The sequence below is a fragment of the Diorhabda sublineata genome, chromosome 9 (assembly GCF_026230105.1).
Source record: "Diorhabda sublineata isolate icDioSubl1.1 chromosome 9, icDioSubl1.1, whole genome shotgun sequence".
In the NCBI taxonomy this organism is placed as follows: domain Eukaryota; kingdom Metazoa; phylum Arthropoda; class Insecta; order Coleoptera; family Chrysomelidae; genus Diorhabda; species Diorhabda sublineata.
In genome coordinates this window covers 16721721-16742527 of record NC_079482.1, presented here as the reverse complement: position 1 = coordinate 16742527, position 20807 = coordinate 16721721, and the positions used below count along the sequence as shown (strand labels likewise).

Sequence of the window (20807 nt, the reverse complement as noted above, 5' to 3'; positions counted from 1 at the left end):
AACTATTATTCATTCTCTAGCTTAAGTTTTTTGTTATTAATATGTGTTTTTCCAATTTTTTGAACTAATATTCATTTATAATCGGCAACATATTCAGAAGTGGCTAAATTGTGAGATTGCTATCGTCCTTTGATAAGATAAAAGATTCTAGGGACAAAGTTTTTCTTTGGTTATAGAACTGAGCAATATGCATGTCTGAGCACATCCCTTGGACATTCACACCAAATCGAATACAAAAAAAATGTTATTCTGATGACCCTCATAATCATCATTTTACGAATTTATGGAATTATTGTATTTCCATTTGTCCTTAATAGGTCCTTAATAAAAAGAAAGAAAATAAGATTTTTGGAAACTATTTTGTGGCGTTTCATTGAAGGAAGGTAACATATGACACATTTTTGGATTTAAGTCATTGTTTCTCTGGAACAACGATATATAAAACAGACAAGATAATGGTTGAAACGGATATGTTTTGGCAATAACATTCCTTTTTCTTTAAAATATCACAATAGGGTTACTACGCCTTATACCGTTTACGTGTAGTATAAGTTCTTTTTATTTTTGATGATAATTAATAACAGATTAGTAATTTATTTAAAATATTTATTATTTATTATTTCGTCGCCCCTTGTAATGCCGTTTATTAAATATCGATTTAAACAATATAAATAGTGAACTTTCATTTAATCGGTTTCATTTGTAAACTTTTATTAACCGGATTGTAAAGTATATAACAGTCCTATTTGTAAACTTGCAATATATAATCCTTGTCAATTATCTTTTAGAAATCGACCAGTATAATCCATCCCGAGCGCACCAATTTTTCATACAAGTTAATCGGCAACGTTGCATTTGAAGTGGTCCGACACTACCAGCTACTGACATCGCTTTAGCCGCTCTAGACAGTCGACGATCGACGTCACGCCATGGCAGGTTAGAGCGACAGAATAAAAACAGTCACAGCCACCCACTACTAATACATACTTTTACTTCAATATCATAATCTTGTGTATTTGTTGCTAACACGTGCGAACGCAGTGCCGCCATATTGTGGTTCCGGGTGCCTACGCCGACACTGTTGACAGTACCGTTAGAAATCGGCGGGTGACGGTGGTTCCTAATTATTAAAACGTCTAATGCGAAACTTCGATTTTACAAATCAGTGTTGGCTGCTTCAATTACATTCAGTGTGCTGTGATTTTAGTGCGTTTTCGGACGCATTGCGTAATCAATGACAGAAAGGTATGAACAAGATCTTATTTATAATATTACTTCCGGTATAGATGAACGTAATTTCGCACATGCTTCTAAACATATAATTTGCAACTCCGTTGACAGCCGAGTATGGTTCTAATTTATCGGGACAATATTTAAACTATCAAAAATATTTTTAAAAAGATCTGACAACTACTAGAATTAGTAAATAAACGTTAATTTTGCTGTTTAAAATTCTGATCGAGGTTATTTTTGATAATTGAACAAAACATAATTTATCTTATACAAGTTTTCTCGAAGATTTAATTTAATTTTCTCAATTTCATTAGTTTAATTAACTGTAATTTACCATGATATTACCAATCGATTTTGAATTGTCAGCAAATATAACTATACATTGTCCAAATAATTTAATTCAAAATGTTTTGTATTATTCGATATCAATGAATTGAAATATCAATTAATGTAATTATTAAGTCAGGTACCATTCATGATCTCAAACAAAGGATCTTAGAATATTCATTTCAGATTTCAATGAATGAGTTTATGCGAAATAAATTTTTGTTTACATTATACCAACTATCTAATTTATTGAAAACGTTGCCTGGGTAATTATTTACATAATATTATTTGTTAATATAACAATGAATGTAGCAATACTTAATGTAGTTTCAGCAGTTTTGCCATTCAATTTGTATACGTTGATATAAATCTATAAATAATTCCCATAATTATTTCCAATTAAACGGGGTTAATTAAATTGTATAAACATGTTTCATTTCATAGGTTAGTTTGAAGAATTATAACTACAGGTATATTCGTAATAAGATTTCTTTTTATACGAAATATAAAACTGATGTATTTTATATTGGTGACATGAAAAACAATTCAGTTATTCACTAATTAAAAATTATTCTCGTATTTATTGTATATACACATATTTTGTATTTCATATTTTTAAATTACCTACGTATGTATCAACAAGAAATAGTTTATAATCGGTACGATATTAATTTACACGTAAATTCTAGTATAGCAATAACAATTTTTTTTTCAACTTATACATAGAAAAATAATTGAATATTTCTATACAGGACATGATTACGATTTCGGTGGTGCTACGATTTGATCATGCAGTTTTTTTAATTAACCCAAAATTATATTATACCGATAAAATTTCTATATTTGGTTCGTTTTCGAGATAACAATACTTGGTTGATTTTTTCTGTTTTATGTTTAGAAATACTGAATAAACCATTCAATTAATGAAATGACTTGATAAAGCATTACTTTATAAGGATTTAAATAAGTCTTGTCGTCTTTCTACTAGATATTTATTATTTCTACAGGGTTTCAAAATATAAGGTATATATCCTAATTCCAAACTATCAACTTCGAGTGTCAATAACTCAAAAACGACGCTAGTTATCTTAAAAAATTTTGAAATTTAAGCACCTCCTGTTTAGTAAAGTTGAGCCCACTTTTTTGTTTATTATCAGATACTTTGTCCAATTATCTTAAAGTGAACGTTGTTTCCCTTCTGCTGTTATAACTCCTCAGCTCAACATCGAAAAAAATAAATGTTTGTTCAGCATATTTCCTTCAATCAACGACATTCTTGTGTGAAACATCATGTTATTCTTTCTAGCAGATTTAGATATTATTTTTCAGTGGAAGAAATGATTACCTTACTTCGTTAAAATCAATTATACTGTTTAGTAAAGTTAATGCTATTTTTTTGCTAGAAAAATTTATTTAATCAAAATATCAAAAAAATATCACTATTTTCATTATATCATATCGCCACCTTAATACTACAACTAGATAATATATTTTTAGTGATATTGATGTAAAAAATTGAAACATCAATTTACAGAATGAAGTAAATATTAATAATTTTGTTCAAAGATAATAACGGACTCTAATATTTTGAAAATGAAAACTGAAAGTAAATTGCAACACATGTAATTGTATGCTTCAGTCTCTTATATGTACCGATTTTTTATTGAAATAAAATGTATGCCGTTCTTCAAAGGAGAAAACAACCTCCTTTCCTGGCTAATACCTCAACTATCTCCACTAAGGAGTTTCGACGTTATTACGTCTCATTAGAGTGGTATAACAAACTCTTGTTCGGGCTAGATGTCTCTAGTCTAAAGGCCTTCTACTTTCAGTTTTTATTAAAATTTGATAATTTTATAAAGACTAAAAGTAGCCTAAATATCAAGGAGGTTGTAAGACCGCAGAGCATCTACTCAACGAAGGTGTCTTGAAGGACGCTAACACCTTGGGAAGTGGAACATAAAAACATTAGAAAATTAGCCTCCTCTGGGAGAAGTCCACGTATTTTCACAGTAGAGTAATGAGATGTATAGTTTTCTAGAAATAGGTGCAGAGTGGCTGGAAAGCCAAAACATTTCTCCAAACAATCTTCGATCTACTGATATGAGTGCTTATTACAAAATCATCTTGTTAAGCCCTTCACACTTTTTCCAATTAAAATTATATGTTTAAATAATCACTTCACCTTTATTTGAGGTGTTGAAAAGTTATTTCCTTATTTTTAGTATGGTCTGATAAAGAAACGTATTTTTCAGTTCATTTAACTGTTATTTATACTCTAGACTAAATTTTTTTGTTATCTAAGTGTGTTTTTCTAATTTTTTAACTAATTTTTTTTCAGCTTATACATAGAAAAATAATTGAATATTCCTATACAGGACATGATTACGAATTGATCATGCAATTTTTTTAATTGACCCAAAATTATATAACCGATAAATTTTAGATATTTGCTTCGTTTTCGAGATAACAGTACTTGGTTGATTTTTTTTGTATTATATTTAGAAATACTGAATAAGCTATTAAATTCATGAACTTGATAAAGCATTACTGTATAATGATTTCAAGATGTTTTGTCGCCTTTTTGTTAGATAATAATTATTTCTACAGGATTCCAAAATATAAGGTAAATATCCTGAGTATCCCTATCTAACTTCTAGTATCAATAACTCAAAAAAGACACGAGTTATCATATCTTCATTTTCGATTTATTTTGGATTATTAAGCTTGTAAAATTTTTAAATCGAAGTACTTCCTGTTTAATAAAGTTGAGCCTACTTTTTTGTATATTATCAGATACTTTGTCCAGTTATCTTAGTCAATCTTATTTTTAGGAATATTGATGTAAAAAATTGAAACGCATTTTTTACTTTTACGATCAGGTTTCCTAGAACAGAATTTTTATGAAAAAAATTGAACTACATTGTAAAATATCTTCTTTCCACACATTTAAATTAAAGAAAGTTGCCATGTTATATTGAAGAAAAAATTTCAATTTCTCTTATAATAAATTACTCACCATACTCTTCAGAGTTTCATGATATTTCTATCGCTCTACTGCGAGGATTGGAAATTTTCATAGGAAGCTCAAAGTTTGTCGGAAAGAGAAGGAGACTCCAATTTAAATAAGTTAATTCATAAATCCATCGGAATCAATTGATGAAAATCTAGAGCGTACTTAAAATGGATTCAAGAATGAGTAATTTAATTTTAAATTGTTCTTTCATATTTATGCATTTTTAGTTGCGTCGCAATGAAATTTCAAACTGATTTGCTTAAAAAATATTAGATGTGTAAGGGTTATAACAGGTGCTTCTGAATAACCATAGAAAGCCTAAAGTTTGTCAAAAAGTGTAAAAAATTTTAATTTGAATGAGTTAACCATAGTTGATCCAGCGGAATCCAAAGTGTAAAACGTACGTAATAAGAATTTAATAATGAATCATTTTGTTTTAAATTGTGTTCTTTGAAGTAAAATTTCAGATTGCATCTTACGCACAAAGAATTATAAGAAATACTTCGTGTTTTAGGATAAATATATGAAGCCCAAAGTTTGTCAGAAATAGCAGGATATTTTATTCTAGTTTCTTCTTAACACTTGAAGGAATCGAGCCCCGTAAAAAAAAGTTAAATCACTATTTTTCAATTGTCAACTAACAAATTTTTTCCATTGGCATAAAAAATGGGGTAGAAGGTATAAATATCTATAAATTTTCATCTTCGTGAATATATATATATATATATATATATATATATATATATATATATATATATATATATACATATATGCATCTAAATGTTCGTTGTTGATTTTAGGTCTCTTCTGTTTCAAAATTAGTTTTTAAAAGAAAGATAAATTTTGACGTTTCGACTTCTTTAAGTCTTTATTAAAATATGATATTGTCACTGACAATTTGCTTATTTACATTGATCTATAGTTCACCTTCATCATGAATATCAAAATAAGAATAAAATCAACTTAGAACTTTGTTCCAATAAGAAAAATGAATTTTTTTTTTGGTTTCTACATCTCAAATATATATCAATCAATCAATTAAATTTATTAGAATTTACCAAATAGAGCTATAAATTTTACTTAAATTATTTAGATCTTTTTTATCATTTATAGCTTTTTCGTTCTTATGAATGTGAACCATTTCTAGAAATTCCCTTTTTCGTGTATTAGATTGCGTTTCAAGAATTTTTGAATCTTTATAATTGAATTTGTTTTTTTTTGATATTTCATGGTTCGTTGATGCAGTTCTATTTTTTGTATCGTATTGATGACCTCTTAGTCTATATTCTAAATACTGAGATGTTTGCCCTATGTAGACAGCGTCATAATTAGTGCAAGGCACTTGATATATAATATTACTACTTTTGTTTTTTGGTGTTTTAGATTTCAATTTAGTGAAATATTTGGATAATGTATAATGTCCTCTATGACTTATACCAATATCATATTTATTGCATTACTGCTGTACTAAAGAATCAAATTGAAAACATAAGTAAAAAATTCAATTCTTATCAAGAAAAACTTCAATTCACAATCGAGGTTTAGCAAAATTTGCTTGATGTCACATTAGACAAAATTAACAATAACATAAGAACAGATACGAAACCAACTTGGTCCTCAAGATATTTAAACTTAAATTCGTGTCATCCTATGTCACAAATAAGATCAGTAATAAAAGTTTGACTGATAGATCTATCCAACTATCAGATCCTGAATTTAGATGCTTAGCTATTCAAAAAGCAAAATGCATTGAAAGAAAATAATTATCCGGAAAAAATTATAAATAATATATTCAAGAAAAGAATAAACAGATACTACAATCAATTTAATAACAAAACAGAAACGAATCATCAAAACATAAAACATTTTTCTTTACCATATGTAGAAGGATACATAGGGCAAACATCTTAGTATTTAGAATATAGACTAAGAGGTCATCAATACGATACAAAAAATAGAACTGCATTAACGAACCATGAAATATCAAAAAAACATAAATTCAATTATAAAGATTCAAAAATTCTTGAAACGGAATCTAATACACGATAAACATACTTTTTAGAAATGGTTCACATTCATAAGAACGAAAAAGCTATAAATGATAAAAAAGATCTAAATAATTTAAGTAAAATTTATAGCTCTATTTGGTAAATTCTAATAAATTTAATATATTTGAGATGTGAAAACCAAGGAAAAATTAATTTTTCTTATTGGAGCAAAGTCATAAGTTGATTTTATCCTCATTCATTCAGTTGATATTCATGATGAAGGTGAACTATAGATCAATGTAAATAAGCAAATTGTTAGTGTCAATATCATATTTTAATAAAGACTTAAAGAAAAGTCGAAATGTCAAAATTTATCTGACTGACTTTATGTAACTATTGCATAATTAAAAATGTTTTGGCATTAAACAATGGCAGTGATTAACATAGTTGATGCATTTTTTAGGTAATTTGTTAATAAAGTTGTTTTAAAATAATAGAGAAAATCAATATTTTTGATTTTTTTTTGCTCTGTTTTCCAGAGAAAATTATGATTAAAAAAATTTTCCGTATTTTAATTTTCAATTATTTGGAATCGATTTTTTCAAATTTTGATGGATTATATAATTAGTTAAGAAATAATATTGCTATTAAAAATCATTATTCACACTTATATAGTTTGAGGAAAAAATATTTTATATTAGTTGTTTAATTGTTTATTAATAAAAAATGGTCCAATGTTATATTTCTGAAGCAGAAGCAGAAAAAAATTATAAAAACAGCTATATATAAATTTTTTTATCTATTATAATATTTCTAATATTATATTATCAAAGTGAATCGTTCCGTTTTAAAGTATGTTCTCTGTGAAAATTGTATTTCTCCATTTTTGGTTATGTCGAAATTTTAAATTGCCTGTTTTGTTCAAAGAAATATTGGACGCCTAAGAGTAATTATTAAAAATATCTTATGTTGTTGCATAAACACGGAAAACTCAAAATTCGTCAGAAGTAGCAAAAGAATTGAAAAAATTCTAAAGCGTACGTAATATGAGCTTAGAAATAAGTCGTTCCATTTTAAATTGTGTTTTTTGTTTAGATCTTTCTACTTATGCATTTTTAGTAGAAATTAAATTTCAAAATGCGTGTTTTGTATAGAAATATATTAGATGTCTAAACATACTTATTGAAAATAAACAAAAAATAAGAATATTGTGTGTCATTGTCAGTTCAAATATTATTTGTTAATAATCTACAGTATACCCAACAGGAAATAATAATACTGCAAATTTGCAAACTAGAATTAATCTTAGAAATTTTCATTAAATTTGTTAAAATAAAAATCTATAACTTTGAAAAAATTTTCACCAGCCTACAGCTACTCTGCTAATATATTTTTGATAACATATACATAACTTATCTAGTCAAACATATTCTTCTGAAAAACATCATGAAGTTTGTATGGATTGTTCTCCTTTCTCCAGCGGATCTAATATTTTCCAATAAAAAAAATTTACCCAACTTTTTTAAGAATATTAGCAAAGGCAGAATTTTTTGAATCAAATCACATCTTGTTATACTTAGGTATACTCATAACAACGGACTTGAAATTTGTTATTTTTAATTATCCAATTCTTTGTAGTGCTCTCAAAACATATTAAATCTAATTTTGATCGCAAATCTATTGTTGTAGCCAACAATAAGTTCGACCTTCTTTGGTAAAGCTTCAAAGTAGCAATATAGCTAACTCGCAATCTCACAACTCCCTCTTTTCAGTTCATTTCACTTAAAACCTCGTTGTGACCCTATTATAAATGGTATATCTATAGGTATTTGACCTTTGTTTAAGAAACGGAGTTATCTTGTCTTGTATGTACTTCTAAACTTATTTCACGACTTCCTGTAGTATACATACCTACTCTGCATTGATCTTTGCTTGGTCTGGAAAAATAGAGTTTTGTTTTTTAAGAAGATGCGGAATCCAAGTGACGGATTCCACCAGGAGAGCTGCTGGATATGTGAGACTCCCGTAGCCTACCCACTAAACCGCCATCTTCTGTCATCTCAGTCCAATCATGGATATTACTTTTAGTTGGTGGGTCTGTCCATGTATAATGTTACGTTTGTTACGTTTCTATGATAACGTCTTACAGGAATCCGTCTACATTCTTTTGACTAAGAATTATCTCTGTTTATGTAGCAATCAGTTGCCAACATTCTAGCTTGTGCAGCATCACCTGCAGGATTTATGCTTCAGGTGTTGCTGCACTGATATTATCAGGATTTATGCTGCTCCTCTACTTCCTCTCTTAAACCCTCCAGGTGGTTACACACGAAGAACGTGTGCTCAGCATTACATCGTTTCCACAATACGTACACTCAAATATTTGTACTTTATTCGTCGGAAGTAGCTAGGTAATGTAGAAGTTCATGTCTCCACACTTCCTTTCGGTCCACAGTCTAAGTTCTTTTAGTCGTCGCGTTCATTCAGCTGATTTCTCTTCTGTCCATCGTTGTTGCCACGTCCGTATTGTTCTAGTGCGTTCTATTGTTGCCGAATCCTGTCGTGTTATATCTGAGCAGATTCTGTATTTCCTCTTACGTTCGAAAGAGCATGTCCACGAGAATTGTACCCGCCACCACTAGGACATCTTGTGCAGCGACACTCCGGTAGGAGCTGGCGATTCTCAGTGCATTTTGTCTCTGTACCATCGTCATCGCTTCGCAGCATTTCATTATTTTCAGAGCTACGCCCAATACAGAAGAATTGAGTGAGTTGTCGCTATCAGAAGCCTTCGTTTCTTCAGCCGTGATTCGTTAATATTTGCAAATAAGCGACTCAAAAATGCTGTCCTCTCGGCCGCTTTTTGAGCTGTCTTCCGTATGTAGGGGCTAGAAAGACATCTTCGTATCTAAGGTCATTCCCAAATACTTTATTTCGCATCTAGACTCAATTTCGTTTGTCCCGATCCCAATGGGCAGTCCAGCTTATATCCTTTTCCTTGTGAAAAACATCAGCTCAGTTTTTACTTATTGTCTGTTCCAGTTTAAGCGCCGTAAGCATGAATAAGCCCGCTAAAAGGTAATTTCAGTCTAAGCGGACTATGCCATAGGTCCGGCTCCAGTATAGATCCTTGAGCAATTCGTCTAGACTTCTGTCTTTCTGTGGTCTCGTAGATTATCCGCCTGTTTCCCAGGTAATCCTCCAACACTTGGGCCAAGTAGTCTGGGAACGCCTAGCATTGTCTGTCCAGTTCCAAAAAGGTCTCGACCACCTTCTGGATTGCTCCGGTTGTTGTTCGGCTCTTTCTGAAAGCCGAAATGCAGGTCTAAAAGGCCGCATCCTGTTTGTTTTCCGTCCGTTAGTCTCGGTCTCAGTAGCCCTTAGTAATAAGAACTTCCTTCTTACCTTCCTTGGAAAAAAAAATACAGTTTACTCCTATGGTGTGTTGGTGTAGTTAACAGTATGAGGTCACCAGTTGTTCCATAAACTAGAACTTAATTTGTCACATATTGATGTCACGTATCTCAAATTATTCACTATTTCATTAAATATTTATTAAATTGAAATTATTATACAGTGCTTTTCAGATAAAAGTATCCACCTTCAATAACTTTTGTAATACTGGTATTTAGAAAAAATCCAAAAACATGTCAATTTATGTTGGAAGGGGCAAGGATTATGGCTTATTTAAACTTACTGGAAAAGCCACCCCCTCACCCCTAGCAGCATCCCCTTTATTTTTTTTAATTACTTTTCATATTTTTTATGTAAAATTTGGATACTCCTCTTTGAGCTGATTTCAAAAATGTATAATACTTGTAGGTTAAAGTGGTTAGTTTATGAGATAAACAATTTTTCTTTTAAGAGCACAAATTTTACTTATTATTTACTTTCACCTTATTTGCCTGTACTAAAATGGATTGTACAACAGTTCAAACTCTTTAATCTTTTTAACTGTGCTATTTATTATGAAGTTACAATAAGTGTTCATTCACTTCCAAACAATGGTATAATCTATTTTGAAATGCCTCTCTGACATTGCTTAATACGGCTGGATTTAATTGTCGACATTCATTTTCTATCCTCTCTCGTAAATCATGCAGAGATTCTGCTTGGGTAGCATAAACATTTGTTTTTAAATACCCCCATAAAAAGAAGTCTAGGGGTGTTAAATCCGGTGACCTAGGTGGCCACTCCATCATCTGCCCCTTTCTACCTATCCAAACAACAAAAAACTCTACTTTTTATTAAAGTTTGACATTGTCAACTAGAATTTGTAGTCACTATTGATAGTGTAATTTGATACATTATTTATTTTGTTTCTCTGAAATGGTTTACTCTTTGCAAGAATGAATTGAAATTGTAGGTTTATACTACCAAAATAATAATTGTGCAAGAGCTGCTGTTAGAATATTTAACGAATTACATGACGGAAGACATGCAACTCATAAGTATGTAATTCAACTGATGGAGAAATTTACCACAACAGGGTCTGTTTGCAATAAAGTGCATAAGCGAGAGGGACTCGTAAATAACGAAGCAATCCAAGTGGCAATTTTAGGGCAAGTCAGCTTAGAGGCTCAACAGCCCCAATCGTTGTCAACAATAAGTAGAGCGATCGGTGTTTCATCTTCTACAGTTTTCCGAGTTCTACATAAATTCAAGTACCACCCATACAAAGTTAAGTTGGTGCACGAGTTGAATGAAGATGATTTTGATCGTCGTCTAGAGTTTTGCGAATCAATGACGCAAATTATCAATAACAATCCACAATTGTTAAACAATATTTGCTTTTCTGATGAATGCTCATGGTCATTAAATGGCTTAGTAAGTAGGCATAATTGTAGATATTGGGCTGAAAGTGATCCACATATTATGCGTGAATTCCATACACAACATCCCCAAAAGTTAAACGTTTGGTGTGATATCCTAGGTGACCACATTGTCGGACCTTTCTTCATCAACGGAAATTTAAATGGTGAATCATATCTTGAGTTAGTCAGGGAAGGGGTTGACCCACGTATTACAACAATAATAGAAAATGATGATAACCTTTCCGAAGATTTACTGGTATTTCAACAAGACGGAGCTCCCCCACACTATGCTATGCCTGTCCGACAATTTTTAAACGAAACATTCCCCGCTCGTTGGATAGGTAGAAAGGGGCAGATGATGGAGTGGCCACCTAGGTCACCGGATTTAACACCCCTAGACTTCTTTTTATGGGGGTATTTAAAAACAAAAGTTTATGCTACCCAAGCAGAATCTCTGCATGATTTACGAGAGAGGATAGAAAATGAATGTCGACAATTAAATCCAGCCGTATTAAGCAATGTCAGAGAGGCATTTCAAAATAGATTATACCATTGTATGGAAGTGAATGAACACTTATTGTAACTTCATAATAAATAGCACAGTTAAAAAGATTAAAGAGTTTGAACTGTTGTACAACCCATTTTAGTACAGGCAAATAAGGTGAAAGTAAATAATAAGTAAAATTTGTGCTCTTAAAAGAAAAATTGTTTATCTCATAAACTAACCACTTTAACCTACAAGTATTATACATTTTTGAAATCAGCTCAAAGAGGAGTATCCAAATTTTACATGAAAAATATGAAAAGTAACTAAAAAAAATAAAGGGGATGCTGCTAGGGGTGAGGGGGTGGCTTTTCCAGTAAGTTTAAATAAGCCATAATCCTTGCCCCTTCCAACATAAATTGACGTGTTTTTGGATTTTTTCTAAATACCAGTATTACAAAAGTTATTAAAGGTGGATACTTTTATCTGAAAAGCACTGTATATATAGTATACAAGTTCATAACGGAGGATAATGCAATCAATAGAAAAAACTACTGGAAATTGTACGTAGATTTAGCAAAGGTATTTGACACCGTTCACCATCAGAAACTACTACACTCGTGATGGAAACTAGCAAAAAATCTGATTTTAACATCTCTAAGTCATTTCACTTAATCTTATAATGAGTGGTCTTTGTTGTTATTGAGTTATTTTTATATAAAGGAAAAATATCAAACCAAAGGGAATCTTAAATAATGAAAAAGGGTTATAATTAACAACAACAGAAATACAAAGTTAAAATAATCATTTACATGAAATTAACCAATCAGCTTCCAATCACTTTTTAATGGATCATATAAGTTTCATTTTTCAGTAAGCGCCGTTTTGAAGTCCGATTTCGTTGCTGGTGCAGGATGACCTAAGTTTTCTCTAAATTCATTCCATAATTTGAATGTTCGATAGAATTCAAGTCCGGGCTACGGGTTGACCAATCCATAGCTACAATTTCGACATCCTGTAAATACTGATGTACCTGCGGTGTGTGGGCGGACGCCGATAAAACTGACGTAGAGAATAACGCATTCCACTAAAATTTCTTCTATGTATCGTTTCGCCTCTCAAGCTCCCGTTTCCATAAAAACCAACTCGGTTTTTGCTTCTATTGAAATGCCTGCCCACACCATCCAGCAACCTTTACTAAAAGCCACTTTTCTTTGATGCAAAACTTCGCGAAGTTTTCTTCAGGTTTTCTGTAAACTCGCCCTCTTCTCTATCGCTACCAGCTAGCAGACCCTGCTTTTGTCTGAGAAGAGAGCGGTGCCACATTGTTCGTCATTCGACGACGACGCCGACGACAATTAACGTGTTCTCTGGCAAGTTGTAGACCGTCTCGGTAGACTTTTCTTTGCAAACGCTACCGGATTGATTAAAAGTTCGATTACAAAGTGCGAACCGTATATATAGGTACATTTATAAAAAGAAAAATGTATGTTTTAACCTTTTAATTGCCTTTGCCTAAGTTACTACGGAGATTTGGCCGAATGCTTTAAGCACCATTTACCAACAGAAACTGTGTGTGTGTGTGTGCATAGATATTCAGGAAATAGTCCTCAATACATTTAGAAATCACTTACAGCGCTCGTGAGAAATAGTGATACTTTCAGAAATAAAAAATCTTCCAAGTTTAGTGTGCTCCCATGTGGTGTTCATGGATCGTTATTATACTCTATAATTTTGATAAAACACAAAATGCTAACTGTAAATATTAGTAAAACAGTTTTTGATGTAACTAGAATACTTTACCAAAATATAACATCACTTAATAAGTCGTGTGACTGACATACAGATGGCACTGCCTTTGTCGAATCTATATGACGTTTATGAAGTACTAGCACTCAAAAGACTGTGTTTTATTTCATGACATTTCCATTAGTCACAAAAAAGTGAAGCCATTTAAGTGAAACTACTTTTGTTATTTTCAATGGATTTAAAACAATTTCGTGTCTTAATTTATCATTACTTCTTGATAAAAAAATACTGTACAAGCCTAGCAATGGCTTCAAAAGAGTTTTCCGGGTCTTTGCTCCATCGAAAGAATTATTTGTTATTGTTTTGCTGAATTTAAACATGGTCGTTCAGACACCAACGATGGTGAACGTTCTGGTTGTCCAATTGAGGTAGTTACTCCAGAATACATCAAAAAAGTTCACAAATTGGTTATATTTGAACGTACATTGAAATTGATAGCTGAGGCCGTGAAGGCAGTGTGTTCACAATTATGAATGAATATATGCATGAGAAACCTTTTTTGCGTTTTCTCACAGTCGATCAAAAATAACAACGAGTTGATGATTCAGAGCAGTGTTTTGCCATGCAAATTGTCGGGGTCAATATAATATTTTGATAAATAGATAAAGAAAAATCGAAACGTCAAAATTTATCTTTCTTTTAAAAACTATAAAAAAAACTAATTTTGAAACAGAGACCTAAAATCAAGAACATTTAGATGCATTAATATATCAAAAGGTCCAAGAAATGATAAATTTCATTCATTAAGAATGTCCAATCTCTGAACTGTAGATTCTAGACCTCAAAATATGATGATTCTGATCAACATGCCCTATGCAAATATTGCTAGTTTCCGAGATTAGGGGCGTTCAAAGTTTAAATTTATATTTTGATTTTCGCAATAATTTTTTATTGTTTCACAATTTCTCTTTGAAAATTGGCAATTTTACGTTTTTTGGCATGAGGAATCATAATTTGCACTCTAATTCAACATTGCTAATATAGGGCGCTTGCTACACTTGTTTGTGTTAATTAAATAAGTGAAAAGTAAACTTTTTTTGGGCTAAACTTACAACTAAAATAATTAAAAAATATCACAAAGCGTTAAATTCTACAAAAAAAAATTACTCTTCTTTGATTCATGTAATTCAATCGGTTATTGAGTTATTTACTTCTAAAAAGTTCAATAAATTTTAATCTACAGTTCAGAGATTGGACATTCTTAATGAATCACCCTGTATATATATAAAAGAGGGGTTAATTATTGGGAACGTGGCAATGAAATGCCAAAGTGGACTAACTTTAATATATTTTCCGTCAAATACAATATAAGAAAAATAAATAAATGTATAACAATAATAAAATTTTATCTACAGTAATTAATTAAGATTTTCGATGGTTTTGAATGTATTAATTCTTGTGAAGATTTTATTGACGTTGGAAGAAATATTGATTACATGAAATATTGATTCTGGTATAGGCATTTTTATTAATTTTTAATTACATATATTTCTCTCATAGTATTTTCAGATTTTCCCCATTATATTATTCTCCGTTTATTTTGTCACTTCTTGTAAATACTTCTCTTTTAGTCCTGGTATTTTTATTTAATTTCTCATCTATTTCGTTATTTTGTTATATTTTATTTGTCAAAACTTTTCATCTTCTTAATATGGCTGTTACTTTATGTTTAGTAAGGTAACGCGAACGTGATAAGTACCTTTGAAAGGATTGTCTTGTGGGAAGGCTGAATTGGAACATTAGTTTTGTAGATCCACAAGGAGCTTAAGCATAATCTTTCATTTAGTTTGTTCACTGTCCTCAGTCTGTTAGTTTATCTCAAGATTTTGTTTTAAGATTACAAATTATTTGGCGAATATCCAGAGATTTTCACCGCTTAAAATGATACATTTTGTTGCTTTATTACACACAATTCACATTATTTCCTTTGAATTGGTTGGAAATGATAGAATTACTCAATTATTTATACTGCAAAATTTCTAAAAAACTATAAAGGTAATAATATTGTATTATACAAGATAGTTATAGTTATGAACATGATGCATTTAGTTTTTGAATAAGCCTCGTATTTACATTTTTATATGTGGTTATGTAAAAGGAGAATAACGCATTAAATTTGTACTCCTTATACGGAACACATAGTACATATTTGCAAGTCATATACTTTAAAAACACGTCGTTGATTAAGTTAAGAATTTAATTTCTTAGCTATTTAGAATATGTCGTTTTTATGCCTGAACGGATTAATTAGAAGAAATAATTTTTCGTGAGACACTTGTGTTTTGAAACGAAATCCTTGGAGCATTGGAGCTTTATTTTCATTTGATAATAAAAATTTTTTTACCAAATAAGGACTAGGACGACGACACAGCGAAATACAAACATATATTCTATACGGCACAAAAAATATATAAACTTGAACTAATCAAGACGTGTTTAATCACCTCTTCCTGAATCATGTCAACACACGTAGTTATAGTGAAGGCATCACATGGTAATCCTACCTTGTGATGGGATCTTAAGGAAACAAAGACATTACAAATTATTAAAAATAATAAAGGCTTATTCAAACTCGGTTATTTTTAGCCATTTTGCGAATCAACAATATATTTCATCGGTAGGGAAACTGGTAATATGACAAATCCTGGACTACCAAAAACAGTGAGGACTTAAGTGGACGTAAAGCAGCTACTAATGTTGGGTATCCCACTCCTTCTTTGAAGTAAATTTTCCATTAAAAAAATTGAAATTTCTCATTAAAATTAACTGTTCTCCGGAGAATCCATGTGAAGCGCTTCTTGTGAGGTCAGACTATTTTCTTAATTGAATTTCTATTTCTTAAAACAGGAATGAATGTTTTTCCTTCATGCAAAATTATGTGATCTGCATTTAATAAGCTATACCGAACATTCATCTATAGGATATATGACAATAAGGTAAATTTAATCAAATTATAGTATTTCTATGAAACTAGTATCTCTTAAAGGTTTGTCTTTCTCAAGTTAATACAAATAATTTAACTACAGTTTTGATTATATTGATTGTGAGTTTATTGTGACTATTTTCAAATAATTATGCTTAGCTTCTACAGGATATTTTCAGAACCGCCTCAAGGAAAATGTCTAATAAAGTCTAGATTTGATCGAATCGTAATGAATATTTTTCAAATATTCAATTAAGTGAACAAAACAATTTTCCCACACAAATTTGTGACATAAAACATTATTTTGCTGAAAGAGGATTTTCTTCGTTCTTGGGTGGTTCAATTGTGATTTCCTTCTTCAATCAATCAATCAATAATGTAGAGAAAAAATGTTAAATTTTCCTTTTCCAAATAGTTGAAGAAATATAGAGGGTATTCCGAAATATAATAACTATTCCTAACCTTGAAACCAGAGAGTCTTTTCACTTTGAAAAATTCTATTACAGAGAATGAGCTCAACTTTGATAGCTGTTGCTTTGATTGTACTTCAAATAAAAAATATTTCCAAGACTGTTCAGCATGTTTTTGTATAGGGCTGAAACACAAGCACGTCTGCAGAACTCTCCACATCATATTATCACGCAGAGTGGTATCCCTAGTAGAAATGTTAAACAAATTTCTTACGTAGAAAATGCAAATCCTTAAACAATTTTTTACGAAGATTTTGTAAGATTATAATGTTGTGAAACGGCTACGGCTTTAAATGAAGACCAGAATATATTCAGAAAAAAATGATTTACTTATGACTGCTCTTTTACTCTGAATGGGCATATTAATAATCAATATTGTCATTACTTGAGCGACGTTTCAGGGAAGTTAACATACAGTATCAAAAGAAAATTATAATTTTTGCTGATAAACCCAGGAATGCTAATATAGGATATAAATTCACTGAGAAATATCTAGTGAGCTCAACTTGAGTTTGCTCCAGTAAATGAAGGTTTGTTACATGATTTTGTAGAAGACCTTATTCACTTCTACTTGTAAAATAGACATCCACCATATTATTTTATACCATTTAGACAAGAGCTGACAAATTATCTGGAAAATGACTGCCACGTTCGCCCATTTTATCATTTCCAGATTTCTTACAGACAGATTATACGACAAATGGCTGCCATGAGCGCCCGATATAGCGTTTCCAGATTTCTTTCTATAAATTTAGACAAGAGCTAACAGATTATACGATAAATGGCTGCCATGATCTCCCGATTTAGCGTTTCCAGATTTCTTTCTGTAGAAACTTATAAAATCGATTATTATTTGTAAAACACAGACTCTAGATTTTTCATATTTGATGACAATAAAAACAGCTGTCTATAAAGAGCTTTAGATAGAACGAATTCGAAATGTTTGAGGGCTGATTTCTTCACTGGTTAGAAACTAAAGGATAACAATACTTTCCATTAATTTCTTATATTGTTATACTGTATTGATAAAAATAAAATAAATTTACTGAGAATAAAAACGGTTCAATACCTATAACTGGTACACCAAATTAAAAACATGAATATGATCAATTCTCACAACCGAATTGTTATTTTTCAGATAGAAATATATATAGGGGGTCAATTGAAGTGTGTTTCATTATTTGATTAATAATAGCATATTATAATTTATTAGAATGCTCAAAATTTTGGATAGTAAGAAAAAGAAAACTGTATGGATATTAATCTAGATTTACTGGTCTAATCCTGTTTAAAATGTATCTGTAATATTTCTCTAAAAAATTTCTTCTAAACCTGTTTGTCCTTACCAATATATCAATCCCCAAATCTTTTTTTATCTGCATCTCAATTAAAGCATGCCCTACAAATCGTGACGATTTTTAATCCGTTGATATGCGCCACCTCACTTCAGGGATATTTCAGGTAAACGAAAAGGTAGTTCGAGTACATAATAAAAGTCGTGACGGAGTATTACCTGGAATTTAGTATCCAATCCACTTTGTTAAGATGGAGAATCACAAAATTGAAACCTAGGATTTCTAAATCCTTTCAAATTGCAATTTAACATTAGATAGGTAATAAACAGTATACAATAGAGAAATGAATTTTTAATAATGCACATACGTAATTAGCTAGGTTATGTTAGGTTAGGTTAGGTTAGTCAAATAAAATAACATAATATGAATGTGTAAAACAGGTCTGTGATAGATACAAAATGTAATTTTTTTATGTGTTTAGAATGTGAAATATTTTTTACTGAAATATATTGTAAATACATATTTTAATTTTGTTTTTCATTTCATAATTGGAAACCTGAGCTGCAGAATCTTCCGTTTTTAAACAGTATTTTCGAAAACTGTTCAGAATACATATTTTTTAGAGATTCTTGCACAACTTTTTCAAATCTTCATACGCCTTACCGCAATTATAACTGAAATTAAAATAAACGGGGAGCTCATTTTTCATTAAATTAATAGAGGCTCAATTTCTATCCTCCCGCCACTTAGCATTGCTTCCTAAAAAAACTCTTTTCAGTAAATACTGAGATGGCGGCAGCAGAAAGTAGATATGAGACAATCTTAGTATGTTTTTAAATTTCTCTGAAGAATTTACTAATAAATGGCTGCACTTTTGGCCAATACTCATTGCGAGAAAGTCTTTGTCTTCTGATATTTTTTCATTACTGCTTTGAAATTTGTTAATAATAGGACTGAAGAGTTTAATGCCGCGAAAGGAGGTTATGTACTGCGAACTCACACAATCGTATGTCTGTCAGTGAGTGACAGTCTTGAATAGTTGACATTGACAGATTCGTTCAGAAAAGTTTGCTTTGTTTGTGGCTGCGCTGCACTGAGCAGTAAGCGCCCTGTAACTAAATAAAAACAAATTTATGTGATTGTTTAAGTATAAAGTATAATTCAGAAAAAATAGTGTAATACTTTAAAAAACACTATATTTAGCAACTCTAGTCTCATGAATGATTTGAAAGAGTGGTTGTCTGCTTTTAAATGTAATTATATAAATATTGAATATATTGTTTACACCACCACTACACCAACACTCACGATCACACTGTCTGACGCGCGTTTCGATAACCAAGTTATCGTCTACAGAGACTGAGGGTAAACTAAAATCTAATGACTTGACTGTTTTATACTAAATTTTCCCACCAATAAACATTCTCCCGCGAAAATTAATTCTAGCGGGAAAAAACTCCTTGGCGGGAATCTTCACATTCATTCCTTGACTACTAAACTATAGAGTTGACTGTAAGGAATTGGCTCTTTGTCCCTATTTAAGCTACTCTTACATCTAGTAATTTCTATGCTTTGAAATACATCCAATAATTTATTATTGGATAAATTTTTAAACAATTTTACATTATTAATAGTTATGTCATGATTGTGACTGGCAGCGTGATCGGCAATACCTGATTGTCCGATCCGTCCATATTTCAAATGAGCTAGGTGCTCTTTAAACCGGACGATAACGGATCTCTTAATCTGCCCAATATACTTTCGGCCACAATCACTACAGCTAATTTCATATATACTGAAATTGGTATTGGTAAATAGCAAATCAGTCAAGAGTTTCAGCATTTTCCCAATGTTAAATTGTTAAAAAATGTATCCAATAATAAATTGTTGATGCATTTGAAAGCATTTAAATTGCTAGTTGTAAGAGTAGCTTAAATATGCAAAAGGATCAACTCCTTACAGCCCATTCTATAGTTTAATAGTCAAGGAATGAATGTGAAGATTCCCGCCAAGAAATTTTTTCCCGCTGAAATTAATTTTCGCGAGAGAAGGTTTATTGGTGGGAAAATTTAGTATAAAACAGGTAAGTCAAGTGATTAGATGTTAGTTTACCTTCAGTCTCTGAAGATGATAAGTTGGTTAGCGACGCGCGTCAGACAGTGTAATTGAGAGTGTTGGTGTGAATAGTGTATTTAGTATGAATATCGCCAATGGTTCCAGAAATTCCAACTTAACTATAGAATGTGATTCCATAATTCTGATCAAAAATTCGCTCGCATAACAAATTCAAACGAATGTTTGGATATTTTTCAACGTAGACCAAGTGATGTTTCCTTCGATCTGGCACAGTAGATGAAACTTAAGCTTGTTATCTCTATTTATACTGTATTCCTCTTTCATTCTTTCAATATCATTTGATTTGGTTTTGTCTTAATTATCCATAGAGCT

General features: G+C 31.0%; 1 protein-coding gene across 1 annotated transcript in view; it reads left to right on the top strand.

Annotated features, from left to right (window-relative positions):
- The first annotated feature begins 818 nt into the window (after nucleotides 1-818).
- LOC130449028 (zinc finger protein 408-like) overlaps nucleotides 819-20807 on the top strand; it is a 135324-nt gene continuing 115335 nt past the window's right edge. The window contains exon 1 of the mRNA XM_056786660.1: nucleotides 819-1245. The gene's annotated coding sequence lies outside the window, so the exon portion shown is untranslated. The remainder of the gene's footprint in view (nucleotides 1246-20807) is intronic.